This window comes from Cyprinus carpio, chromosome A4 (genome assembly GCF_018340385.1).
Source record: "Cyprinus carpio isolate SPL01 chromosome A4, ASM1834038v1, whole genome shotgun sequence".
Classification (NCBI taxonomy): Eukaryota; Metazoa; Chordata; class Actinopteri; order Cypriniformes; family Cyprinidae; genus Cyprinus; species Cyprinus carpio.
The window spans coordinates 16,359,123-16,386,001 of record NC_056575.1 but is presented as its reverse complement, the minus strand read 5'-3'; the positions used below and the strand labels follow the sequence as shown (position 1 = coordinate 16,386,001).

The following is a 26,879-nucleotide window of genomic DNA, read 5'->3' as shown; positions in this document are numbered from 1 at the left end:
AACCCCACTCATACATGATTGACCCATTCACTGATCTAAAAGTGCTATGTAGTATGTTTAAATTTTGGTCTGAGAGGATTGCTATTGATGTTCTCAACAATTGTATCTGGACAATTTGTCTAATTATCTGAAGGGTAATTGTGATGTCATAATGACTGATGGGTATTTTATTGGTTCAAGGCATGCTACTGTTGTCCTGCTTCCCATTAGTAAAGGTCTTTATGAAGTTAGCAAACCAGAGAACATGTTTATCAAATACACACATCTTAATGAGCTTCAGAGAGTGTAGGGCACTTATGTAATTACCCTAATGAAATATAATTTACCCCAGAGTAGTCTTTGGATAGTTAGTAACTAACTTAATCTAGGCTGGCTCCACCAAATAGGGACACACAAGTACACATATAAAGATAGTTTCTTTTAACTCAGAATGAATATGTGCATGTGTACCAGCATGTCTTTTTCCCCTAAGAATGCAAAGCTGAAGCCCTGTGGTGATTTTCTCACACACACTTGTTTACACTCTAAACACAAGCAGTGCTTGGACGATGGGAAAATACACTCTCAGCACAAATCTCATGAAGTGTGTTTGTGTGTGTGCATTAATGTGCTAACTGCACCTTAAGCTGTGTGTGAGAGAAAAAAGACAGGTGACATTCAACTCAAATGTACTTTCCACTCACAGGCTGTTTGCTATTTTAGTCCTGCTGCAAGGCTAGCACACACACACACACACACACACACACACACACACACACACACACACACACAAATATTCTCAGACTATGTTACAACACGGAGTTATTTGTTTGTTAGTTTTAGCTAGAGTGGTTTTAGATTGTTGTTTCAGTTCATGGTAGATGGTATGCGAGTAAATTCCAACTAGCTAAGAGCAAATTTCTGTGGTAAAAACTGCATTAGCAGTATTTCCTACCACTGGGTTGGGCGTGTGAAATTGCATCGCTGGCCGCAGCCAATCACCTCTTATCTGATCATTGATTTTCATACACATCACTGTTAGATGGGAAATACTGTAACACTAGTCAAGCAGATCGATTATGGTAACAATCAAACGACATAGTGAATGCCTACTTAACTGGCCTACATTTGTTAGCTAACATGCTAACAGATTAATAGGCATTACTAACACACATAACTACCTGCAAAGTGTGTGTGTGTGTGTGTGCCATGCTCTGCTGCCACTTCATAGTGGAGTATTGTGAATGTGCTGTCAAAATGATGCTTGGTCATGCTGCTTCAACACGTACATATCACCTGAGGCAAGCCAGCTCTGGAGTGCGCTTGCGCACTTTGTGTGTTCCCAGAAGTCTCGCTCTAGGCTGTGACCGTTTCGCTTTTTTACTCTGATGCTAATACCGTTGTGGTTTTTGTGGCTAAAAGTCTATTTGTTTGCTTTATAATTTCCTGTCATTTCATATTATATGCTATGAACTCATGCAAGATTGACTTGCATTTACTAAGAAAACATTAGCGAAATAAAGTCAAAATGCGATCAAATCAATGGTGATTTGAGGTAATACTGTAGAAGAATTGTTTGCAGAGGGAGATGCTGAGAGTTTTTATGTGCGTGTAGGTGGGCATGTAGGCCCCTTAAGGTGTCAAGGGCCTCTTACCATCAACGCTGTCCATTTTCACATGTTTGCTGAAACTTTTCCGGTGGCTTTAACTGTAAAACTCAATTGCACTTTTTTTTTTTTTAATATTAATTTAAAATAAGTGGTTCTGATGTTACTGTTTGTCACATCTATTTCCAAAAAAACAAGGTAAACTTACTTACCGGTAATGTTGATAAATGACACACTGGGTGATAGATGATACACTGGCTTTTACAAATTAATTCAAAAGAATGACATCAGAGAGAGTGACACATTGTTGATTATAGCTGAACTTTGCGAGTAATCTGTTTTACATAAACTGACTGTTCATGGTGAAAGCAGACTCAGCATAATAATGGCTTCAAACTAACTCTTTCTAATCGACAGATGCATAGAAAAAGTGTAAAGATAGATCTATCTATCATAACTTGTTGCATTTAAAAAGTAACACTACTCAACAATGTTAATATCTGTGATTCTGTAGATGAAATGTAGCACAGGTTGTCAGTAGCACTTAACCACATCTATTAATAGCTCACGGAAAAGAAATGCAACTCTGTCAACTGTAAGCATAACCTGTAGAGAGAGCTTTCAAACAGAGATGAGCGGCTGTTTAATACAAAGATGTGGTACAAAATAACAATTTTGACAATTTTAATAGCAGCTTGATGTTCAATTTCATGCCTGACAATCTTTTCTTGCCATATTTTGCTCCACTGCACCCGTGCCTTCCCATCCATTTGATTTTACACCTACAGAGCACATATTCACAGCATTATTTACAGTCATTTGAAACACAAGGGTGTTTAATTATAAATATGGGTTAAAGATCATTAAAAGGCTAATAACTGCAGCTAAGATTTTGGCCACAGTTCAAGCCTGTATGGTTATATTTAGGTTAGCAGTGCTAAACCCATGTTTATGTTACTAAACTTATGTTTTGGCGAATTGGTGGCTAACTTGTATGTATTAATTTGTATGCTTTCATATATGATTACTTCTCCTTGACAGTTAGGATTGTGGTAAAATGTTAAAAATTGTACGTTTCTATAAAAAATTTATACAAAAATGCTACGGCTGTGGTTGTCGGATTTTACCATAAAAAATACGGTAGCAAAATTTTAGGTTTTACGGTTTTATAAAAATAATTTACAGTTAAGTAACTGATATAATGTTAAAATACCAACCTATTGAAGTACTGTAATCTGTTTTGTACTTTTGTAATACACTGATTACCACCAAATGCAGGTGGTGATGAGAAAGTCACATGATGAACCTAAGACCATCATAAACAGTTTTTAAATAATAACATATATAGAAGGGGCACAGTGTCTTTCACACAAACACTTAACACCATCATGGTAACACACGAAACTGAAATAATGCAATAAACATTAATTTAACAACATAAGGTGTAACACACAACCCTAATATACAAAACTGATAAGAAAAAAAAAAACTGAGAAGAAACAGTTATTTCAACAAAAATCAAAACAAAACAAAAACATCAAATTTGAAATGTAACACTGGGAAGTAAAGGAATAGTAGGGGGAATTTGCCATTAAAAATTTTAAAGGTTTTTACTGTAGCATTTTTAAAAAAAATTTACTGTTAAATTCACTGTCATTTTTTTACAGTGTTGCTATGTCAAATGTTATCTTTGTTTATAGTTAAAAGAAACAAATGAGACAAATCTTAAATAAAATGTAACTGAGCTCTCAAGCAAATCTTTTTGTGCTCATAAAGGGCAGTAAAATTACATCTGAATAAGTTAATGAAATATAATTCTTATATCTTGAAACACAACAACCTCAAACCGCTGCTTTTTCAAAATGATTTAATGTGTTTAAAATATCAACAGGATTCTGTGTACAGTGTGTACACCATTAAGTGCACATCATGCAACTGTGCGCCTACCTGTGTGTGTATGCCTGTGTTTTTGGCTGTTCACCACAGTTATTGCGCCCCCTCAGCCAGATCTGACATCACCTTTGACAAGATGGCAGAATAAACCCACCCACATATCAACACAATTTAACCTCACTACACATGAGCCTACCTTTCTCTTTCTGTCTTTCGGAGGAAGACAGTAGTAGTGGTGTCACTTCACACGCTGTTTCACCTAGTATTTCGCCCCCACACGTCTCCTTTCCTCTCACTCACAGGAAATTGCGGGCATGCCATGTCGCCAAAAAACATGATTCTTTTCTCTCTGAAATTGTTGCTTCTGTTTAGTCTCTTCTTCCCCCTCATTCTGTGTGGTTTATCACTTTATTTTCAACATCTTTGAACTAATTAAAAAAAAAAAAATACAGCTTGATACGATTTCAGAATCCCATTTAAGGCCTTTTTTTTGATTCAGTGGGCCAATCACGTTGTTCAAGATGCTGTTTTGTATCCTAGTGTTAAACAATGTTTAGAGTCATCATACGAAATGCAGGCGAGATCCTGAAGGTGGTGCTTGGTAGAACTCAGTTCAACTGAAGAGTTCATCCTCTTGTTGTTCCAAACCCATATACTGTTACTGTATGTTTTCCAAGAAACTCAAATAGAGAAATTATTTAGAATCTTTACACAGCTCTTTTCTAGACAACTACCATTCTCTGGTACTTCAATACATCATGTTAGTTGTACATTCTCAGAAAAATTTTACAAAAGCTGTCACTGGGACAGTACCCTTTCAAAAGGTACTAATATGTACTATTTTGGTATGAATATGTACTATTTATTTTTAAGGTAATAATATGCACTATTTAGGAATAAATACGGTACAAGGGTACTGCCCCAGTGACAAGTTTTGTTCCTTTTATTTTCTGAGAGCTGCATGAAGCGTCTTCAAAATCTCTACTTGTGCATAATGAGACATAATGGACACTTAGAATGTTCATTATGACATAACGGACACTTATCACATCTATCACACTTCATTAGAGGTACATGCACACTTAAAAATAAAGGTGCTTCAAAGCAATGCCACAGAAGAACCATTTTTGGTTCCACAAAGAACCATTCAGTCAAAGGTTCTTTAAAGAACCATCTCTTTCTTACCTTTTTATAATCTGAAGAACCTTCTTTTGCCACAAAGAACCTTTTGTGAGACAGAAAGGTTCTTTAGATGTTAAAGGCTCTTTATGGAACCATTTAGACAAAAAGGTTCTTCTGTGGCATTGTTAAGCACCTTTATTTTTAAGAGTGTGGGAGAATATAATTCTTGCATCATGATGTAAAGCATCAAACAATTCACACCAACTCAAAAAAACACCATAGAGAATGAAGTGAACTAGGTCAAACAGCAGAGGTGGCGCATTATTTAAGCCAAATGGACCACCTCAAAGTCAAAAATGCCCACATATCCAAATTCACACAGAAAGTAACGCATTGATTTGCCTACATGAAAAATGTCTGTCTATTGATTTTCAGTGTGTACATGTGACCTTTTTATGAGTTGTTATAACATTAAACACAGGAATAGGGGTTGGATGGAGGATTTTAGACCAGTTATGCTACACAACATGACAGATTCTCAACAATAGCTTTGACACAAATTTAGGGCATACAATCACCTACTTTAAAACTTTCAGTTATTATCTTGTATTGCTTTTCAGACCTGTATAGCTGGTTATACTAACTATCCATCTGTAATTTCAGTCTAAATAAAAATAGAAAAATGTGTGTACACACACATATAAGGCGATATTGCACGTTCCACTCCACACCTCTCCGCAGGTGATGACAGATTAAACGGATTTCATTTCATGGCAGGGTCTTCAGGGCAGAGTGTGTGAGCCTGACCCGACCTCTCTCTCTCATACACACACACACTTCGCTGGGCTAATCCTGAGACAGTAGAGTGGTCCAGATTAGGTGGTTTATTTTCTGAATTATTATTCATGTCCAGCTTTCAGTACACATTGTGTGTAGTTCACTTGTGTGTGCATTTATTGTACCCAGGTTTCTCCATTTAAACAGTTTAGAGAATCTGGCAATTTTAGGATGGTAGGGCACACACACACACACACACACACACACACACACACACACACACACACACACAATTTTGGAAGCATTTTGTAGAGTGAAATGGATTTAAACACAGTAAAATGTGTTAAAGTCAACATTAATGAAATCAGAGTTTACTTAATGCAGTTTTTTTTTTTTTTTTTTGTATTATTGGTAATGCTTTAGCAGTGAGTATCAGTCCCAATGAATAAATAATGACACACTTCACTTTATAACTGCATAAAAGAGTTCACCATAAAAGGTAACTTGCTTTGACCTGTCTTCTGTAAGTTTACAGGGCAGGGCTCTGTCTGTTTGCTATTGTGTTCTTTGGTATATTGTGTGTTTGATTTTATACTTGGTTAGATTTCATATAGTGATATTCAGTGTCATATTTAACTTCCGTATAATAGGCGCGGCTTTGTGCAAGCTGAAAAACTAAACACATACGCACAATTACATATTTAATGTTTCAACTGGCATAAAAAAATTCTCTCATACCTCATGTCAAAATAAATTGGCAATTAAATTAAATTTAATAATGCACTATTTTATCCAGGTGAAAGAATAATAATAATAATAATAATAATAATAATAATAATAATAATAAAAAGTTATATTGTTAAAGAAATGTTCTTCCATTGTATATCTGAGGACCGAGTGCTCTTTTTTTTCTGCATGATTATTGGGAAGTGAGACCTCAAATTGAACACTCACATATTTCCACTGTTTTCTGACAAACTCATGGATCAGTGCTTGAAATAACATTCCCACCCTCAGTGGTATCATACACACGCACACACGTCCTAGTGTAGCTTCTAGCTACATAGTGTGGTCAAACCACACATGCTCATATCAAAGAGTAGGAACTCAGAAATCACAGCAGTGGTGACCAAGCCCAGTGGTACTTTCAGAAGAGACCATGGTACTTTCATGTTTTTGCTGGATGTGTACCATGTTTTTGTACATAGTTCCACGGTATTCTTTGAAGTACACTGCTATATATGTATATAGTACATGAATTTGGTAATCACTCCATATCAGTATATCATAGCATTACCATCCTATACTGTCACTACACCATAGTATGCTGTACATTTATAGGATGCATTTTAAGTTCAACAAAAATGGCTGAAAAAACAAAGAGACACAGGAAAAGAGAGATGGGTTGTTGAAACAGTGTATACCAAATGATTCTGAGCACTCACTCACACTCATAAAAGAGCTCTTAAATACTGAATGCAGAGACAAGTGGAGTCTCTCTGTTTGTGTGTGTGTGTGTCTGTGTGTGTGTGTGTGTGTGTTGATTACCTGTGAGTGACTCCATGACCTGCAATTAAGAGTTAAAGTTATGTTTACCCTGAGGAGAGGCTGGTGTGTGTGTGTGTGTGTGTATAAATGGTTTGGGGTGTGTTTACCCCGAAGAAGGAAGCTGTCAGTGCTGTTTGCTCCTGTGTCAAGCGGCAGCTCCACCCCTTTTCTGAATGGGGGGAGGAGCTTCTGGAAGAGAATCTACTAAATAAGATACGCAACACACACACACACACACACACTCTTTCTCTCTCTCTCTCACACACACACTTCTCACACACACACACACACACACACACACACACACACACACACACACACACACACAGGAATGGTTATCAGACAAGCAGACAGTCTTCTTCTCCAAAATACCCCAATATTTTAATTGACAGACAGGGTGCTCGGTTTCCTGAGGCATTCAGGAAAGGACAGACCACATTCCTGACCAGGTCATGAAATGTCCACCTTTCTGCCCATTTTTTCTTCTCTTTTTTTTTTTCTCTTCATTTCTTTTTTCAAACCCATTTTTTTTATATGCTCCCCTGTAGGAATGTTATTATGCTCAAATGTTGCTCTTTCATAACTCAGAAAATTGATGTTTTATTTAAGCATCAACTTTGTTTCAAAAGTTTCTCCTACATTTCGGTTGGTGTGAAAAAAAGAGATGATTTTTGATGGTCAGTACAAACCCTGAATTATAAAATGTATGTGGATAATATAGATCATATAATTTATGTGACATCGGAGTAATGGCTGCTGAAATCATCACTTCACAATATTCCTGTATTTACTATATTTTTGATCAAATAAACAATGCAGACTTGGTGAGCCTGAGAGATTTTATTAAAAAACATGAAAAATCACAATGATTCCAAACGTTTATATTATTTTGTTTTTATATTTATTTTAAAAATAAATATCACATAATGTTGAGTTAATATCATAAGGCCTAATTAATTCTTTTAAGGACTGGTTTTGTATTTGTATGAAAACAAACATCATATTTTCATGAATACATTAACACTCTGATATATAGATTCACACGCCTCCTGGCTGCTTGGAAACCAGACCCAATCTTTATAGCTTTAGGGATGAAGTGTGTGGAATAGAGTGCAGAAAGCTGAATTTACCCGCTTGGTTTGAAATGTGATTAGATTCTTGATGCTGGCAGGCATGCCTCATTTGTAATTAGGAGTGTGTTGAGGGATTAGTTTTGTGACATCATATAGGGGACCAATATCTGGTTCCCTCAGTAGATAAGAGAATGGGGTACACACATAAAAGCAGGATCCCTTTGGGCAGTGGTATCCTAGCAGGCAATGGGGCTTAAACACACCGATAACAAATGCAAATGAAACACAGCCAAAAATTGTACTTCATGAAAGAGACATGTATTTGTGTGCATTACAAATGTTGTAATGTGCAGACTGACATCTGTATTGTCTTTGTTCTTCTCAGAAATTAAATTGCCTCACCACTTAGTGTGTATTTGTGTGTGTGACATTGTGGTGACTACCATCGGCCATTAGGTCCCTGTCCTCTGAGACCCAAATACAATCGGGCGGCAGCTGATACTTCCTGTCTGCATAATTAACGGGATAATTAAGGCTTTAATTGGCTGGTGGTGTGACCGAGGTGGGCTCAAATCCACCGCAGCACCTTCTATAGGCTACTAAATTAGGTTAACCCTCTCAGATTGCCACGATTAAGCCCAGTTTATATACGCCAGTGCTAAACCTCTGTGTTCTTCTGGGAAATCCCGGCACTAACGCTGAATTAAGATTCTGTCTCAGTTTGATTGAGAAAATTAGTCTGAAATAAATTACTAAATGAGTTCTTGGAGCCAAATGAGGAAAGTTCTTATATCAAACAAAGTTTTCAAGCCATTATAAATGTTATGGTACGAAATGGTAGCCTGTTAGCCTAATGCTGCTGTAATTAGTGTGAAGTTTGATACTCGAGATGAAGTATGTTACATGATAGATTTATGAGTCACAAATGGCTGATGAGCAGAATGGTGATTTTTTTTTTTTTTTTTTTTTTTTTTTTTTTTTTTTTACGAGAAGAATATTGATTGAATGAGAAAGATAAATAGATAGAGAAAGAAAGAAAGAAAGAGAGAGAGAGAGTGGTTTCTTGGCTTTTGGGTGAAAATTGGACAAAAAGAACTCTTGGGTTCACAAGAAAATGTCTTGCCCATTCAAAAAAGTTGCTACCACCATGCTAGGTTGTTGCTAAGGTGTTTAGAAAACCAGACAGTTTTAGTAACCTTTGACTTCCATTGTATGGACATTAAGGTGAGTAAATGACAGCAGAGTTTGCAATTTTTGGGTGAACTATTACTGTCAGTCAAAAAAGTCCACCACCATTCTTTATCGTCCTGTTTTCACTAACGGGGGACAGTGCTGTTGCTGAAACCCAATATGAAACCTTTCTGTGCATTTCCACCGCCTAAAAGGTGGTTCTACATTAGTTCTGCCTCTGCGCCAGTCCCTAAAACCAGTCAGAACCACTAAAATTCTAGACTAGGGGTCAGGATGATGTCCTCACTGAAAAAACACCTCAATCTGGCAAGACTGATGCAAAACAAACCTATATTGATCAATTATAATCAATGAATGCAGCGATGTGAGGAATGCTCAATTAATGGACTTCATGTTCCTATACATGTCAAGTTGCACAGTGGCTCCAGTTACTTTACTTTTCCGATACATCTAAAATAAAATAATTTTCTTCATTAGTATCATATATATGTACTGTAAAATCATCTGGATTAGACATCCATACAGGATGTTTCCCTGCCTAGAGCCCGAGATGTGTGATGCGCTCTGTAGTACCCCCAAGACCCTACATACAGTAGTTCAAACAGTTTGGATTGATTGGATAGATGATTATTCATTGCTTTGAATTTTGTTATGGCAGAAAGACAATGAATCAGACTTGTAAAAAAATTTACTTTTGTTTGTGGACATATTGAGGTCGCTAATGATTTTTTTGTTCCAGCTATAAATTGGTAGGCCAATTACTTTGAAAAATAGCAGTTCACCTCTCTTCAGAAAGGTGCATAATTTGAGGCATCATTCATATCCTTTGCTCTGAAAAAGTTAGGCTCAAAAAAAAAAAAAAAAAAAAAAAAAAAACTGGTTTGGTCAAATCTCTAACACTAAGTATAAGCAATAGTAACAGTATTCTTGCTTTAGCAAACATTGCTAATCATCGCTATTGTTGAATGTGAGCAGAAGATAAAGCAGAAAAGTGATTTTTGGAGAGTGAAAGGTGTGTGTGGCATCTACAAAAGGCTTAAAGTATAAGTACCAAAGTGCTGCCAACAAATCTTTTCTTTGTTCCCGCAGTGATTAAAAAGCTTAATGTTTGTGTGCCTGAAAAAGTGAACACAAGCTCCTAAGACCTCTTTTGTCATAGTGAGTGCGCACAAAATGAAATGACTTCCCCCATCCCAGAGATTCAGCGGAGGGTGATACAGGTTACCTGTTACAGGATGACAGAGTGATTGTGCTGTTAGGATGCGCACATGTTGGATGGGTGGAAAAATGCAGAAAAAACTTCTTTCTTTCAAACCCACGTAAAAGGTACCTCAAAAAACTGCCTTCCTTTCTAACACCTGCTTCCACACACAGACAGGATTGAGGTTGATGTCAGTTTGTGGTCTAATAAAGCTTTGCCACAAGACTTGGTATGTATTGGAAGCAATAAGAACGATTTTTCACCTACACATCATCTCTCTTTCACACATACACCTGGGCTGTTGATGACAGGAAACTTCTCTTTAACTGTCATTTTGAGCTTTGATTGTTTTGCAAAAGGACCTCACAAATCCAAAACATCTCTCTCTAAGTGAAGAAATAAATCTTAAATATTACATACATATGAAATGCATCATGAAAGAGAAACAGGATTGCTTAGCCAACACTTTGTAAGTGTGCGCTCCCACTGTACATATCGGATTTGTGCATTACTGTGAAGGTGAATACCTCAGTATTCAAGGGGGTGTTATAGTTCCATTCACCATGAAATCAACAGAGAAATGAGTATATAATCAAATTTGATATATAAAGCTAATCACAGTAAAGCTAATATATATATATATATATATATATATATATATATATATATATATATATATAAAGCTAATCACAGCAGTTGGCAACAGTGTTGGGGGTAAACCATTACAAGTAACACAAGTTACGTAATCCAATTACTTTTTCAAGTAACTATTTAAGTAACGCATTACTTTTAAATTTACAACAAAATATCTGAGTTACTTTTTCAAATAAGTAACACAAGTTACTTTGTTTTCCCATTTATTCATTGACACCTCTTCTGTCCCCATGTTGAGAGAAATTGGGAGTGATGTGCAGAGGCTGAGACACTTCCTTTAGTCTGAGACTTATTAATTTCACTTTTGGTTTGAAAGGCCCAGGTTACAAAAAGTAACACAAAAGTAATGTAATACATTACTTTCCATAAAAAGTAACTAAGGTATGCAATTAGTTACTTTTTTTAAGGAGTAACACAATATGTGACCCTGGACCACAAAACCAGTCATAAGGGTCTATTTCCCAAAATTGAATAAATAAGCTTCCCTTTGATGTATGGTTTGCTATGATTGGACATTATTTAGCAGAGATACAACGATTTGATTATCCGGAATCTAAGGGTGAAAAAAAATCTAAATACTAAGAAAATCGTCTTTAAAGTTGTCCAAATTAAGTTATTTGCAATGCATATTACTAATCCAAAATTAGGTTTTGATATATTTACAGTAGGAAAATTATCATAATATCCTAATGATTTTTGGCATAAAAGAAAAATCGATAATTTTGACCCAATGTTTTTTTGGCTATTTCTACAAATATACCCCAGCAACTTAAGACTGGTTTTGTGGTCTAGGGTCACATATTGTAATGCATTATTTTTAAAAGCAACTTTCCCCAATGTTGGTTAGCAAACGACAGCTATTCATAAATCCAGTTAATTCCTGATGGACAAAATCAAGTCCCACCTTGCAAATTTTTCTTTTTCTTTTGAGAAGCCATTTTACTCAGACATGTCACTAAAGGAAAGAAAATTCCTCAATGGCTGTGTAAAACAACTCCCTTTTTACCTTGTCAAAATCAGGCCTATTCACAGTTTGGTACATGTCTCTTTAAATAATAATGAGCTACTGCTCACCCCACCCCTCTCTTATGTTTTTGTGTATTTGGTGGCACATCACCATCAAAAACAAAACAAATCCTTAATTGGCTGTCATGTTGGGAGAAAATGCAGACTCTTATGTTAACTTTCACATTCAACTACAAAACACCTGCATTGCTTGCAAAACTGTTGTTGCTATAGCTGCTCGAGTGCGAAGAAAATGGAAGACAGCGTACAACTGGCTGAGGGCTAATACAGGACGTATGCTAATACAGGACAGTCCGTCAGCGGTTGTGGGTGGGTGGGCCTGAGCAGTATGATGTCATACTGCTCGTAAAATCAAAACGTCTTGATAATTGAGACTGTAGATTTTTTGAAGATTAAAAAAAGGAGTGAATAGATTTTTATCATTGTAGGGTTATAGACATGTTTCATGTAAAGTGAGGCCTAAGCAAAATTACTGGACAAGTAAATTCAAACAATAAAAAAGCAAAATTACTGGACAAGGAATGTGAGACAGTGAATAGAAAATAAAATGGCCATTATGAAGTTATTAGATGCCATGCAGATTATGAGGTTCCACGTTTCTTTGCCACAGTAGTGTAATGACTCAGGCTTCCGTCAATGAGCACGCTAATATCAAGACCACCTATTTTACGGTCCGCTTTCATCAATTTCCATATAGATCTAATGAAGCGTCTCTCTCTCCGTCTCTTATTTTCATCATTCCACTGTGCTACACATTGACTGCCTTCTCTTTTCAAAGAAAAGTGCTCAAAGCTAAAGAACAGAGAAAGGTTAAAAACGTTGATTACTTAATTCTGCCTTTTCATCATGTTCTTGTCACTTTTTGGAGTGGAATTTCCCTCAAAAAGAAAGAAAGAAAGAAAAAAAGGTGTGATGACACATTCCATCACAGGAAGTGGTGTGCAATAGCTCTCTTTCAACTCTTAAATCTATTATTCACGCCCAAAACAGTCCACATGAACATGGATTTTATGGTGATCTTTGACATGGCATCCCTAAATTGGTCCAGATTTTGCTGTATGGGTCATTAGACAAAACAGGTGTGTTTGGTGTTAGTCATTAACATAAAAAAATGACTTTAACAGGCAATAATGGATACAGACCTTGCCTTTTTTTAACGTATCAACAACAGTTCAGTAACTTTATATTTACTTTAACTTCTCCTTGTTGTTTAACAGAAATGTACATGGAAAGCCTTTAATTTATTATTCTTTATTAATTGTTTTCGGACTAGAATAGTAGTAATGCTTCAACCATTATAACTGTCTCTTAGTCAAGGACAACCTAAAATTGTCAAGATGATTTTGGAAAGTGAGCGGTTATTGAAATATTCAGTATGCAATTTTCTTTTGAACAAGCACCTTGTAGTGTCATGACCTTAAGCACAGGACTAGTAATGTTCAAATTATCAGTGTTTAAAATAATATCATTGTTTCAAAATAGAAAAGGCACCCATTTCATAGTAGCATATAGAAGCTGGTGGACATCAGATCTCTCAGAACGGTCTTTAAAAAGTGCAGCCATGTCGAAATGTGATATTTGAGCTTATCTAAAGACAGCAGAGATAGAGCATGCATTGAGAGCATTCTAACCAGTATTTGCAACAAATACATCTACTGTTTGAGATATTCTAGTGTCACAAAACAAAAATGCACAATCAGAGAGAGAGAGAGAGAGAGAGAGACAGAGAGAGAGAGAGAGAGAGAGAGATAGACAGAGAAATCTTTGGATGAACAGAATGATGGGAGAAAAGTGTCTCCCTCAACATTCTCCTCCATCCCAAACCCAAATAATCCACTAATCCTATTTCTAATCAGTATTAGAGGACTCTCTCTGCCTCATACACACATACACACGCACACACACATGCACCAGTGCTATTCAGCACTTCAGTATGCACTGCTGAGATATATTGTGAATTTCATGTTTTCCTCTCCACTCTCTTCCATGAAACCTATTTGGTTTTAAACTCTTTCAGGATCAATCGAGACTGGTTTGTTGATGTTTGTGTGTATTTGTGTCTATGCTGATAGTACTTGACAGTATACAGCTGATATTCACACATTTACATGCATAAACTCATGCACAAATACATGCATTCAGTTCAAAGCATATTTTTCATTTTAACTTTGAATATGGATGAATTATGGTATAAGTTCAGTAAATAAACAGGTAAATCTCGTACAAGAGAAGATTATCCCCATATAGATACACAAACAAAAACGCTAATCTGTATTTTATAAAATTTTCTGTAAGATTTAGGCCTGAAACATACTTTATGTAGGTTTGTTAATACAGACGCTTCTAGGTACGCAAGCTGGAATTCATATATTGTTGCACTGCGAAATGTATAAGAATGAAATGTTTTTAGTGATGTATCATTTGAGTTTCTCAGATGTTTCTCCCTTTTTAGGTGGAGCCAAAACAGAAAAAAATAAAAATAGATAACTACAGAAATACTGAAAAAATACAACAGTTAACTAGCTAACTAACCCCTAAAATGGAGATTTTACTGTTATGGCGTTAAAACCTTCTTAAATTACTATAGAGTCATTTTTTTTTTTTTTTTTTTTTTTTTTTTTTTTGCAAGTGGTTAGTTCTGAAGCAAGACATTAAACTTCTCAGTGTGTACTGTATGCTTTGAGGCTAGTTAGCTGTCTATTTAGGCTAACAGATATCAGCCTTTGCTTAATTTTTTATTTTTATTTTATATAACTATAAACTAAATGTTGATATTATAACTCATTTGATCTTGGAAGAATCTGATCAGAAATCTTTGGGTTCATATTGAGATCTGACTTTTTTATTGCAGGCTTTCCAGAGGTAGCATAAATTGAGACACTAATGAGACTCATTTTGAAGCTTTTTGATTCCAAGGATCCCAAAATACAGTGCCTTTAAGATATTGTATATATTTTCATGTACTATAACAACTCATTTACTCTGTGTGAGAAAATATGGTTACACTTTAGTATAGGTACCAATTCTCACCAATAACTAACATATCGGCTGTTTATTAGTAATTAAAAATAACATATTCCTAATAACAATTCTAAAGCACATATTCCGCATGACCATATTCTACATCCCTAATCCTACCCCATACCTAAACTTAACAACTATCTTACTAACTATTAAAGGGATACTCCACCCCAAAATGAAAATTTGTCATTAATCACTTACCCCCATGTCATTCCAAACCCGTAAAAGCTCTGTTCATCTTCGGAACACAATTTAAGATATTTTGGATGAAAACCGGGAGGCCTGTGACTGTCCCATAGACTGCCAAATAAATAACAGCGTCAAGGTCCATAAAAGGTATGAAAGTCATCGTCAGAATACTCAATCTGCCATCAGATGTGCAATCTGGGTTATATGAAGTGAAGGGAACACTTTTTGTAAGCGAAGAAAACAAAAATAATGACTTTATTCAACAATTCCTTTGTCAACAGTCTCCTCTGTTTCTCTCCATATCACCGTATGCTGTGTATACTCTTCTGTATCAGCCGCACCACAAGTATGTGCTGTTTTCTTTCAAATCAAAGCTAAATACATGTAGAAACAGTGCATCCTTGTGGTGCGGATGTTGACGCGAATTGTTGAATAAAGTCGTTATTTTTGTTATTTTTTGTTTTAATTGTTAATAGCAATAATCGGACCTTTAAATAAAGTGACCGAAAATATTACTGTATGTGTAAATTACCCTAACTACCTAGATTTTTCCTTACATAATTGCTAAACATATTTAGCTTCAAATAGTCATTTTTAACAACGTTTTTATATATTTTAGTGCTTTTCTTTGTTAAAATAGTGCTGTCAGTAAAACTAAATCACATTGAATGAAATGTAATATTAGCAAATTTGATGAATGTGAATGTAAAAAGTAATTTTAACTGGGACCTAAAGATTTATCTCATTGAGGTCCCCTGGGGGTCCCTGTGTCCCAAGTTTGAAAACCCTTTGTAATTCTCAGTGCTGCCACAAAATGCATTAATGGATATTAGCATTGAAAATCTTCTATGGTAAGTTTTTTTTTTCTTTCAGTTCAAGGAAACTACATTTATCACAGAGCAACAATTTTTTAGTAAAACAAGAATGCATATTCTGTACAACATTGTGCGTTTATAATGCGCAGACAAGCATTTGTTTTGGTTTTTGTGTACTCGTATAGAATCTTAGTAATGTAAATGACTGCAATAAAGGCATAGGGTTTTTTTTTTTTTTTACCCCAAACCTTACACGCAAATGTTGAAATTCTGACATGTTCACAGGAGAACTCAAAGGTGGGTGAGACAGTAAAGTGTCGTCACAAAGATTCTGAGATGATATACCTGTGTTAAACCATACGTTACCACAACATTTAGGCAGTAAAGTACCAGTGAAGCAAAATAGTACATTTATGAAGTGATATGAAATGTGCTATAGCACACACACTGTCCCTAGAGGAACGACAGTGCTGAGTCTGTGGCCACTTTCTGCGTCATGTACTATCTATCAACACCATCGATGGCGACTTCTTCAAAGGATCAAACATGATTGAGAAAGTTCATGCAACAGTGTAAAGTCCTTTTCTGTAGACCTCTGGGGATTTCAGTTTGGACTAGCTCTTTCGAAACCTAGATAGTTGCTTTGCTATCTACCACCGTACTGTACTGTACCTTCTAAGTTACTGCAGTGGTAGGCACCTAGTGACTGATTTGAAATGATTTTGAAACAGAAATGTTGCACTCTACACAAATAGTCCTCCTCATGTGAACCACATAAAGATCGAACTCACAACTGAATCCAGCAGAGTTTGGTGTTAGAATGTTGCTAACAGCAGGACACAAAATAATGAGATAATCAGTCAAATAGTTAATTTTACATATGATTGAACTAATTATGTTGATTTTTTTTCTCAGCTTGCATTGAATTCTGTATGAAAGGGGATCATACACATCTCATATTTATGAGATAAAAAGTCAATATTATGAGAAGTTTCAAAATGTTGTCATTATGAATTATTTCATAGTTTCGCCTCTGTCACAATTATTACTCAGATGTTAATTTAGAATTTTCTTCTCATACACACCGTCTGCGTTTTGACTTCATTTCATAAATATGATGTTTTGTCATAATTATGACTTTGTCATAATACAACCATAAATACAAATTAGTATGTCAAAATTTCGACTTTTCATCTAATAAATATTTAATTACAATTATTACTTTTTTTCATCATAATTATGACTTACCAAAGCATGATTTTCTTATGCTAGAAATTGTCTTTCATAATTCTAAGTTTGCATCATCTGTGAAGGGTCATGCAGTTATTGAATTTGGTCAAATTTTAAATTGTTCTCTGTACTAAATTATAATGCTTGGAGACTCGTATGGTAAACATACAGTGTCTGATTGTGTGCATATGAATATGTGTGTGGTTTCTGCATTCATGCCTGCTCTCCAAAAGGTGTGTTTTTGTTGGAGATGTACCTTCACCCCTCTAATTGAAGTTTGCCTTTTGAAGTAATTAAGATAAGGAGCGCGGACTAAATAATTGCTATTACGGTGAAGTAATTAAGTTACGAGTGTCTCCTCCCCCATTTTTTTCTTCCAAACAAACACTGCAGCCACCACAGACACACACACAAACCTTTTTAAAATGCACGCTATTTGTGTTTTTAACCCTGAATGAAGTTCACGCGTACACACACACACACACAACACACACACACACTCGTAATGGCAGGAAAGAGTTGTTGGTTAGGAAAGGCCTGAGGGTACCAGTGACCAGGTTAGAAAAGCAGAGGATCGCTATAACCGTTTATTAAAACAAATTACAGCCTTGGCTAGGTCTCTACATTTTTTATTTATTTATTTTTTTTGGTATATGCACGTGTACTTATAGTTTTGGGACAAAAATGGCCCGAGATGTTTTTAAACCTGACAATTCAGGAATACTTGGGGAACGGAAAAAAAGGTTTATTTAGGGTTTGGGTTCATTTGTAGTCATTGTGTTTATATTTATTAAAACATTGAAAAATTCCATTCTTTTTCTTTTTAAAAATGAATAGTTTTGTGTGTATGTGAATTTATTTATTTTTTTTTTTTGGGAAAGTGAATAGAAGAGCTATGATTTTTAAACTTTTCTAAATATAAAAATGCATGAAAAAAATCATTATGTTAGACCAAATAGATCTCAAACGAGCCATGACTTCTTTATAATCGTTCTTTAATATTTTAAAGCCATGACTCTTTATAATCGTAATAGTTTTGCATTACCAAGGTAAACATGCGTTGCGTCTCAAATTACAGCAGCAGCTGACGGCCTCTTTAGTAAATCGTTCTCCCAGACTTGTAATATGGTGCCTTTGACATGGTCCTGTCATGTGTCACATACTGATGTAGGCAATCAAACACCAAAACACAGAACACACAACTGAACAATTGACTAATCTACTGTCAACTCTGAAACCTGAATCATGATTATATGTAGGCATGCAGACACTTGTAAGTTGAACTTAATAATGCTATGCAGTTTAAGTGATTTTTTTTTTTTTTTTTTTTTGGTTGGTATATATGTGATTTCACTTGAAAATGTGTTTTAAGAAAATTGCACAACAGAACAGGTGTCACTAACAGTTTCTGAGAAGGCAGTTTGTGTGGGTGTGGGTCTGTGTCTGTTTGTGTGTGTTTGTGTGTAGGGGATGTGGTGAGGTGTTTGAGTTGTAGGTGAAGTTAATAAAGGACTGTGTAAAGGTTTCTTCCTCTCGTGGTTTAACCCCTACTAGCACCAAATGTGTATGTGTGTGGATACAACACCTGACATATTCAAACAGTTTGTTCCCCACTTTCTCGTTTTCAGCTACATATCAGTGGTATTTTATAGGATACATGTACATTTTTATTCAGCAAAATGCTTTGCATTGCTAAAAAGTGAAGAAATATATAGTCTTAGAAAAGATAACTCAATTCTTTTTTCAACAATGACAAATCAGCATCAATGCAGCATATTTGTGAAGAATTATGTGACAATCTTGGTGACCATCAAATACTACTTTCAAAACATTAATATAGTGGACATTTCATGTACAAATGTAATTTTTCTCTGAACTATATTATGGGCTCCTTTCAGAGGAACTTATTATTTCCTGGAACAAATTATTCTTGTAAACAGCTAGGGGTGTCTTTGGTCTGAGTATATCAGTGAACATCAACAGTTGTGCTAAACCACTAGCAGTAACCAGAGCTAGTTTTATCTTAGAATCTGCTGAAGAACAGACTGACCATCTCTGAATGCCTGAAATGTACAGCACTGTCATTAGCACTGTTACAAGAACTAGCCTACTTCAATACTCAATATCAAACTACAGAAACCATATAAACTCACATCTCACTTCCAGTAGTTTGAAATGTTGATTTAGGTCTTAGGCTAACATTACATGTTTAGTTTGGCAAACACAAAGTTATTTGCTATTATTAAGCTATTATTACATATTATTGAGCTGACAATGAGCAATTGTTATAGGGTTCTCATTTGGCTGTATGTCATATTGCCCTAACTTTTAAAGCTGAAGACAAAACAAAGAATGGTATTTGATATTGATTATAATACAGTCATGTGAAAAAGAAAGGACACTCTATTGAATTCCATTGTTTTCCATTAGAATTAATTAAAATAAATTATTTATTTAACAAAAACTAGGCCAAAATGGAAAAGCCATGGGTAACAAACTAAGGACACCCTTACTGTCAAGAGAGGGTAAGTAATCAAATACCTTTGATCAGCCAGTGGTGAGCTCTATAAAAGCGGAAATTTTAGCAGTTTGCTGGTCTGCAGCCTTCAGGTGTGTTAACGCAAGGCGAAAGAGGAAAGAAATCAGCAATGATCGTAGAGAAGCGATTGTTGCCGCCATCAATCTGGGAAGGGTAATACGGTCATTTCCAACCAATTTGAAGTCCATCATTCCACGGTGAGGATGATTATTCACAAGTGGAAGACATTCAAATCAAGACCAATCTTCCCAGGAGTGGATGTCCCAGGAAATTCACCCCATGGTCAGACCATACACTACTCTGAGAAATTGCAGACAACCCAAGAACTACACTTCAGACTCTACAGGCTTTAGTTAACATATTAAATGATTAAGTTTGTGACAGTACAGTTAGAAAAACGCCAAAACACAAGTTTGGCATGTTTGGAAGGGTTGCCAGAAGAAAGCCTCTTCTCTGAAAAGAACATGGCAGGATAGCTTAGGTTTGCAAAGTTGGATCTGAACAAACCATAAGACATCTAGAATAATGTACTTTGCACAGACGAGACCAAAGTGGAGATGTTTGGCCATAATGCACTCTGCCACATTTGGTGAAAGCCAAAAGAGCAAATCAGCACAAACACCTCATAGCAAAAGTCAAGCATGCTGGTGGAGGGGTGATGGTTTTGGGCTAGTTTTGTAGCCACAGGACCTGGGCACCTCACATTCATTGAGTCGAACATGAACCATGAAAACCTTATTAACTGGAGTAGCGTTGTAAAGAAGAGTGGGACAAAATTCCTCCAGAATGATGCAAGAGACTGATAAAGTCATACAGAAAACAATTACTTTTTGTTTATTGCTGCTAAAAGTGGATCTACAAGCAATTGAATCTTAGGGTGTCCTTCGTCTGTCACCCATGGCTTTTCCATATTGGCTTAATTTTTGCTAAATGATGACATGGTGTGATATGTCATGTGGTGTTGTTCATCAGGTTTTATTTTCCAGATTTTAAGACCTGCCAAGGACCAGATTATTTTTTTATGTCCTGAACCCTAATTGAAATGCAAGTAGTGATGGTACAGTTGAGTTTGTATGCATTTTTCTATACTAGACAAATATACAGTTTCCAGAAAATACTACTTATTTAGCCATATGAGCTGAAAGGATTGCAAAGCAAAACTATATTTCTCACCATTTTCTGTGGCAGAATGGACCACAAAAACCCATAAACCATTCTTAGTATTTGACTTATTCTGACCAGTCACTTGAATGCATATCATAATCATGATATATAATATGATATGCTTTCATACTTGTAGGAACTAACTTTGAAGACTTGAAGGCAACATTAGCAGATTAATTATATTTCATAATACAAATATTCCAAATGATCTGTATTGTATAATGTGTTTTCTGATAGCTATATCCATGCCACTAACAGTGGATATAATAAAGAGGCAGCAAGGAGCTTCAGTTTCTTTTACCAAGCCCGCCAGCTGGATTTTGACCTGAGGAAAGACAGAAAGTGAGACACAATGAGAAATATGAACCATACTCTACATTACATGCGTAGGCCAATCAATACACAATAAAAATATCTCTCTAATTGAAAAGGTCAAGATTACTCGTGACCCTCAAGATTGCTAGCGCCGACTTTCTTAACATCAATGAAACAGATACGCCTGTGATAAGTAAGTATTCTTTCCTTTTGGCTCGCATTTACAATGAAGGGCTGTCAGTTCATCATATTTATGAACTGAATTTCATTTTATCTTCTACTAAAAGGACATAATATCTCCTTAAAATGAGGTGATATTTCACTATGTATAAATAAGTCAGTCCCTTTTATTATGAATGCTGATTGTGCATAGCTGATAGCATGCTAATTGCATGTTAAAATTATGTTTCCAATTGCATTTTAAAAATGTATGTTTATTCTGAATGGAAAATTTTTGGTTTCCCAAACCATCTACGTTTCATCATGATTTTCCATGACTTCCAAAAGTAAAAAAAAACTCTGGGTTATCAGCCAGAGGCGATGCTGGTGATTGAAGCATATGGCTTTATGTCGACAATAACTTTGTGGTTTATGTTTTAGCATTAAAGGATTTTGCAGAATTACAGAGTGCTATAGAGGTTTTTTAGACATCGTAATTTGTTAATCGAAGGCTTGCAGCCAGTTGCTTCAAAATGGAGCTCAACATGGGTTAAGATACAGTGTAGCCTGTCAGTAGTGTATAAAGATGTGACGGTAACCAATCAGCTCATGTCAAGATGTACAGCCACTTGCCAAGGCAAGCATCACTGATACTATTGCTCATACAACTTTGAACAAACTTCGCTGCTTACTTTTGTGTGTAACCTGTCACACAATGTTTGTGGTTTGGTAATGAATGATACCTTAGATCATACAGCTTGTTAAGGACATGAGTGTTATTACTTCTGTAAGCGAACATACTTATGATTTTTGCTTGGCAAAATGAATAAGTAAATAGCTGAAAAAAAGACATAAAAAGACTTGCATTTGAAGGAGGGATCACCATTTTTACAATTCATTTTGGTCAAGTATGGTTACAGGTGTGATTCAGGGCTATCACAAATAGCTTGAGTTTGGTTCTTTTAATCAAACAGTTTTCAAGCATTACTGTAGCTCAAAGAGTAAAGCACGGTGTTAGTAGCACTTACAGTAGGTCCTGGGTTTAAAGCCCAGATAATGGAAGAATTGATACAAGCTTTGGATAAAAGCATCTACCAAATGAATAAATGCCAATAAAAAATTCAATCCCAACCACACTAAACACCTCATTTTTCAAAACAAACACATCCGATACTAAAGATTTCATTGGTCATGCCAATCACATTGCTTATTGCATGCACAACTCTAAAACAAATAGAAATCCATAGTCTGCTTATTGCATGCACAAAAATAAAACAAATAGAAATCCATAGTCACAACATAAACACTAAACTTATTCAAACAAAACCCTATAAATCACACCAACACATTTCAAAATATCACCAAAAGATCAACCAATGAAATAGTGACCAATGAAATCGGCAGCAGAGCGGGATTTGCACTTAAATTGTTTGGGGGAAACAAGAAGAACAACAAAAACGCTACAAACCTTATAGAGATTTTCTAAAAACCACTTAGAACACAGTACCAACCTCATAGCAATATCCTAGCAGTCACTCAGAACAACTTAAACCACATAGCAAGGTGCTGAAAAACATGAACACTGAACACTTTAGCTAGAACAGAGCATTGCCCAGAACCTTGGATCTTAAAATTGGGAACCCAAACATATTTTTTATTTTTTGCAATATATATCGGCACAATATGTAACGAAAAATAAAATCATTAAGATAAAATCCATTGCAAGTGTTTTTCAGGGGAGCAACAGATGAAACATTAAGCTATAAGCCCAGTTGCCATAAGTGTTGTCAAGTCCGTTATTGTTGCTGCAGATTCTGTTTTTCTTTTTTTTTTAGTCTGCAGGTTGAAGCAACCCCCAACCCCCGCGCACATACAAAACATGATTTCAAATGAGAAGGAAGGAGGGTTTGAGCTCCCGGAACAAGATTATGGAATACCAATTGGGCTGGTTTTGTTAAACAAACCTGGCAACCCTAGTTGCCATATGGGAAATAGTGGGTGTTGTCACCTGTTTTAAAACAGATTATAGCCTGGGTTTCTCTTAAGGATGTGCATAACAATGTCAACAATGCAGTCAAATGTACAGCAAAGACATGAAAGAGTGAATGGATTATGTCCTCAAATAATTTCTCTTTTCTGTGCTTTCTCAGAATCTCTCTATTTCCTCTGTAAGGTGTGTACTGTATTATTCTGATGAGTCCGCGCTCGTCTTAATTAGCTGGAGCGGAGGCTTATGAGAGGAAAGAGGCTGCAAATGCAATAACGTGGTTTGCTGAGCCGTAACTCGACACTGCCTTAAACTGTGGCAGAGATGTGGCTGGCTGCTGGTAGAGAAAAGGAGCATGGGAGCACAGTACCTTATCCGAAACCTCTTCCTCACTATTACCTCTCACCCACACATAATTGAGGGCTGTGGAGGATAGTCTACTTTATTTTACTTCACACGTCTTGGGTGTATTCTCCTCTGCAGATAGATGAAATGAGGTGGAGAATGATCATTTTGTAGAAGACGAGGTATTATTTTATATTAGGCAGTCCTAAGTGCTTGGGTATCTTTAATTCACTGTGTATGCCCATGTTGCTACCTTTTCTGTAAGTGCTCTTTGGTGTTCTTTTACTTCACAGTATTTTTTTTCTACTTTAGACAGTTTTGCACCACATTTCCACCGGTCATGGGGGACACCACTTGGAGTTGCACAAAAAACGTCCGTCACGGATTGTCTTCCTCCCAAATTTGAATTAGTGCCCTGATTACACTGAGAGGGGTGAGAGGGACACAGATGGATTATGGACGGGATCTGTAACAGATGCCGCTGCCAGTTTCAAATGGAAAAGACAAACAGTTAGCTGGCATTTCTTGTTTTCACAAACCCATGCTTGTAATAATCATGTTTGTGTTGCCTCGAGTAAATGTTCTCTTTTTCAAAAGGATCATCTTACAGATCAAAAATCTTAATCTTTTTTTTTATCTTTTTATTTATTTATCTTTTATTTTCCTGAAGACATTGTAGTGGTTTACACTACACAGTACATACATAGTAGATACACTAAATGAAGATGTTCTTAGTGGTGGCCAGGGCATAGTTACGTAGTTTTTGTGGTATTCTTGGTGGTTTTTAGATGGTTACTTGTCCAAGTCAAAAGAACCCACGCCCAATTACAGGTAAAATTTTTAGTAAGTGTATGTTTTTCTTTTTTCTTCATCATACTGCAGGCTCATTGGAAAAACGTGCCTCTACTAACATTATTTGCAAAACTCCAAAACCACTCATATACATACAATTTACAAGGCTCTTTCCATTTGAAACCAACACTAATGCCAGTAAAACACCAATAACTTTTAACTGTTTTCACACAAATTATGATTACAGGGCAGATTTTTTATTAATAAAGACATATTTTTCTGCACTTACAATAATATGACCCAAAAACATTTTTAACATAGTGAATGATTTGTAAACTAACACATTTTGACGTTTGCATTGCATAATCATCTCCATAATATATATGACTTTTTGGTTATGGTAAATTTGCTCGTCAGCCCACCTGGTACAGTATTGCACTTGCAATATGGAATGCTCAGGTATGAATCCCGTGAAACACATGTAATGGAAAAATAGCTTAAAGAGTTGTACATGCAAGCTAAAACGGCTTTTTTATTTCATTTTATTTTTGTTTGCTTTTGTTAACACTATTGGTTTGGATTTGGGTAGGGTTCATTTCATAATTTTTTTTTATTTCGAACAAAATAAATAAATAAATAAAAAAACCTATATATAAAAAAAACAATTTAAAAAAATAGATTTGATTTATGAATTAACTTCATTTAACTAAATCAAATCAACAGTAGGTGCTTAGTTAGTTATATAAGTGCTCCCCCAAATTTCCACACAATAACTCAAATGCGGTAATATAAGAGTATTATACAAAACATGCATTGATTTATTGTCCAAAATATATCTTGATTTATTCAGTATTGCTATGGTCTTTGCCACTTTTGATTTGAGATGTTTTATTTGAGGTTTCCAGCAGATTTTGTGATCTAAAATCAAACCAAGAATCTTATTTTCATGTACTCTTTTTATACTTATGTTGTCAATTTAGGATTCTACTTTAGGGTTTATTTTATATTTTCCAAATAACATAATCTTTGTTTTGCTTATATTTAATTACAATTTATTTACATCAAACCACTGTTTGAATTTAATAATTTCTGTTGTAATCACCTCTAAAAGTTGCTGTAAATTGTCTCCAGAACAGAAAATATTTGTATCATCAGCAAATGTGACCTTTGAGCAATAAGTGTAATGAGCCTTTTTGGCTGAATTTGGACGAGTGCGGATCTCTTTCATCTCTATATTATTGTATATTTTGGATATACACACCTTATGTTATTTGCTTACTGGAATTCTGGATGAGTGTTTGGCACTACAACCTTTTCTTATTGTGGATTGTATCATCAGAAATTAAATACATTTTAATATATCTGATACACTGCACATGTCATTGATATAAATCATAAACGATTTTGGACCTAAAACTGATCCCTGCGGTAACCCACAAGTTATGTGCATATATGAAGATTAAGTCTTTCTGTAAACAGTTTTTTAAGGATTAAATGTAGGTGCTACATTATAGAGCATTAACCTTTTAGCACCACTCACCAGACATTTCCATTTTTCCACTGGGCATTCTCCAGCTGCCTTGATAAATACATCAAAGAAAGTAATAATAATAATTAAAAAATAAATAAAATAAAATAAAATAAGAAATATCAGTTTCAGAGAAAACTGAATGCCATTGACACAACATTTAACTTTGAAAGTGCAAGAAGCAACATAATATTGCATTCTGCAGAAATGTTGCAACGGACACATTTTTCCAATGAATCTGGTTTGGATATTTTTTAAAGTAAAAACAGTACTTCCGATTACTTAGAAAAGTAAAAGCACCCTTTTTCATAAACAATGCACATGTTTTGGGAAATAATTCATGTTCATAGCACCAATAGTGTGGAACAATGACACAATAAAAAAAAGGAAAAATAGCAAGTATGAGCAATAGAAGTAGTAATTTTTGTTGAAGTAGACAATGCTAAATATCATCTCAAATGACATTCATGCTGGGGCATTATTAATGCTGGGGCATTATTAGACATCAACAACAACATTGTCTTCTGTTTTTGTAGCTGTTAACAATAAATTATCCATATTTGTAACGTGTACCCAGGATGACTGTTTGCCTACTCTGTGTCCTGAGGGAGTTATTTGTTATCTTAACTTTGATGCCAGCAACTGTTCCTGTGAACGATACTGCTGCATCAAAGTCAGACTTCTTACCAGCTTGTTTGTTTACTGTCTGACTCTCATAAATTTA

At 35.5% G+C, this 26,879-nt stretch overlaps 1 long non-coding RNA gene across 1 annotated transcript in view; it reads left to right on the top strand.

The window, feature by feature from the left end:
* LOC122140212 overlaps positions 1 to 26,879 on the top strand; it is a 99,687-nt gene that overhangs the window by 40,514 nt on the left and 32,294 nt on the right. The gene's annotated exons all lie outside the window — the stretch shown is intronic.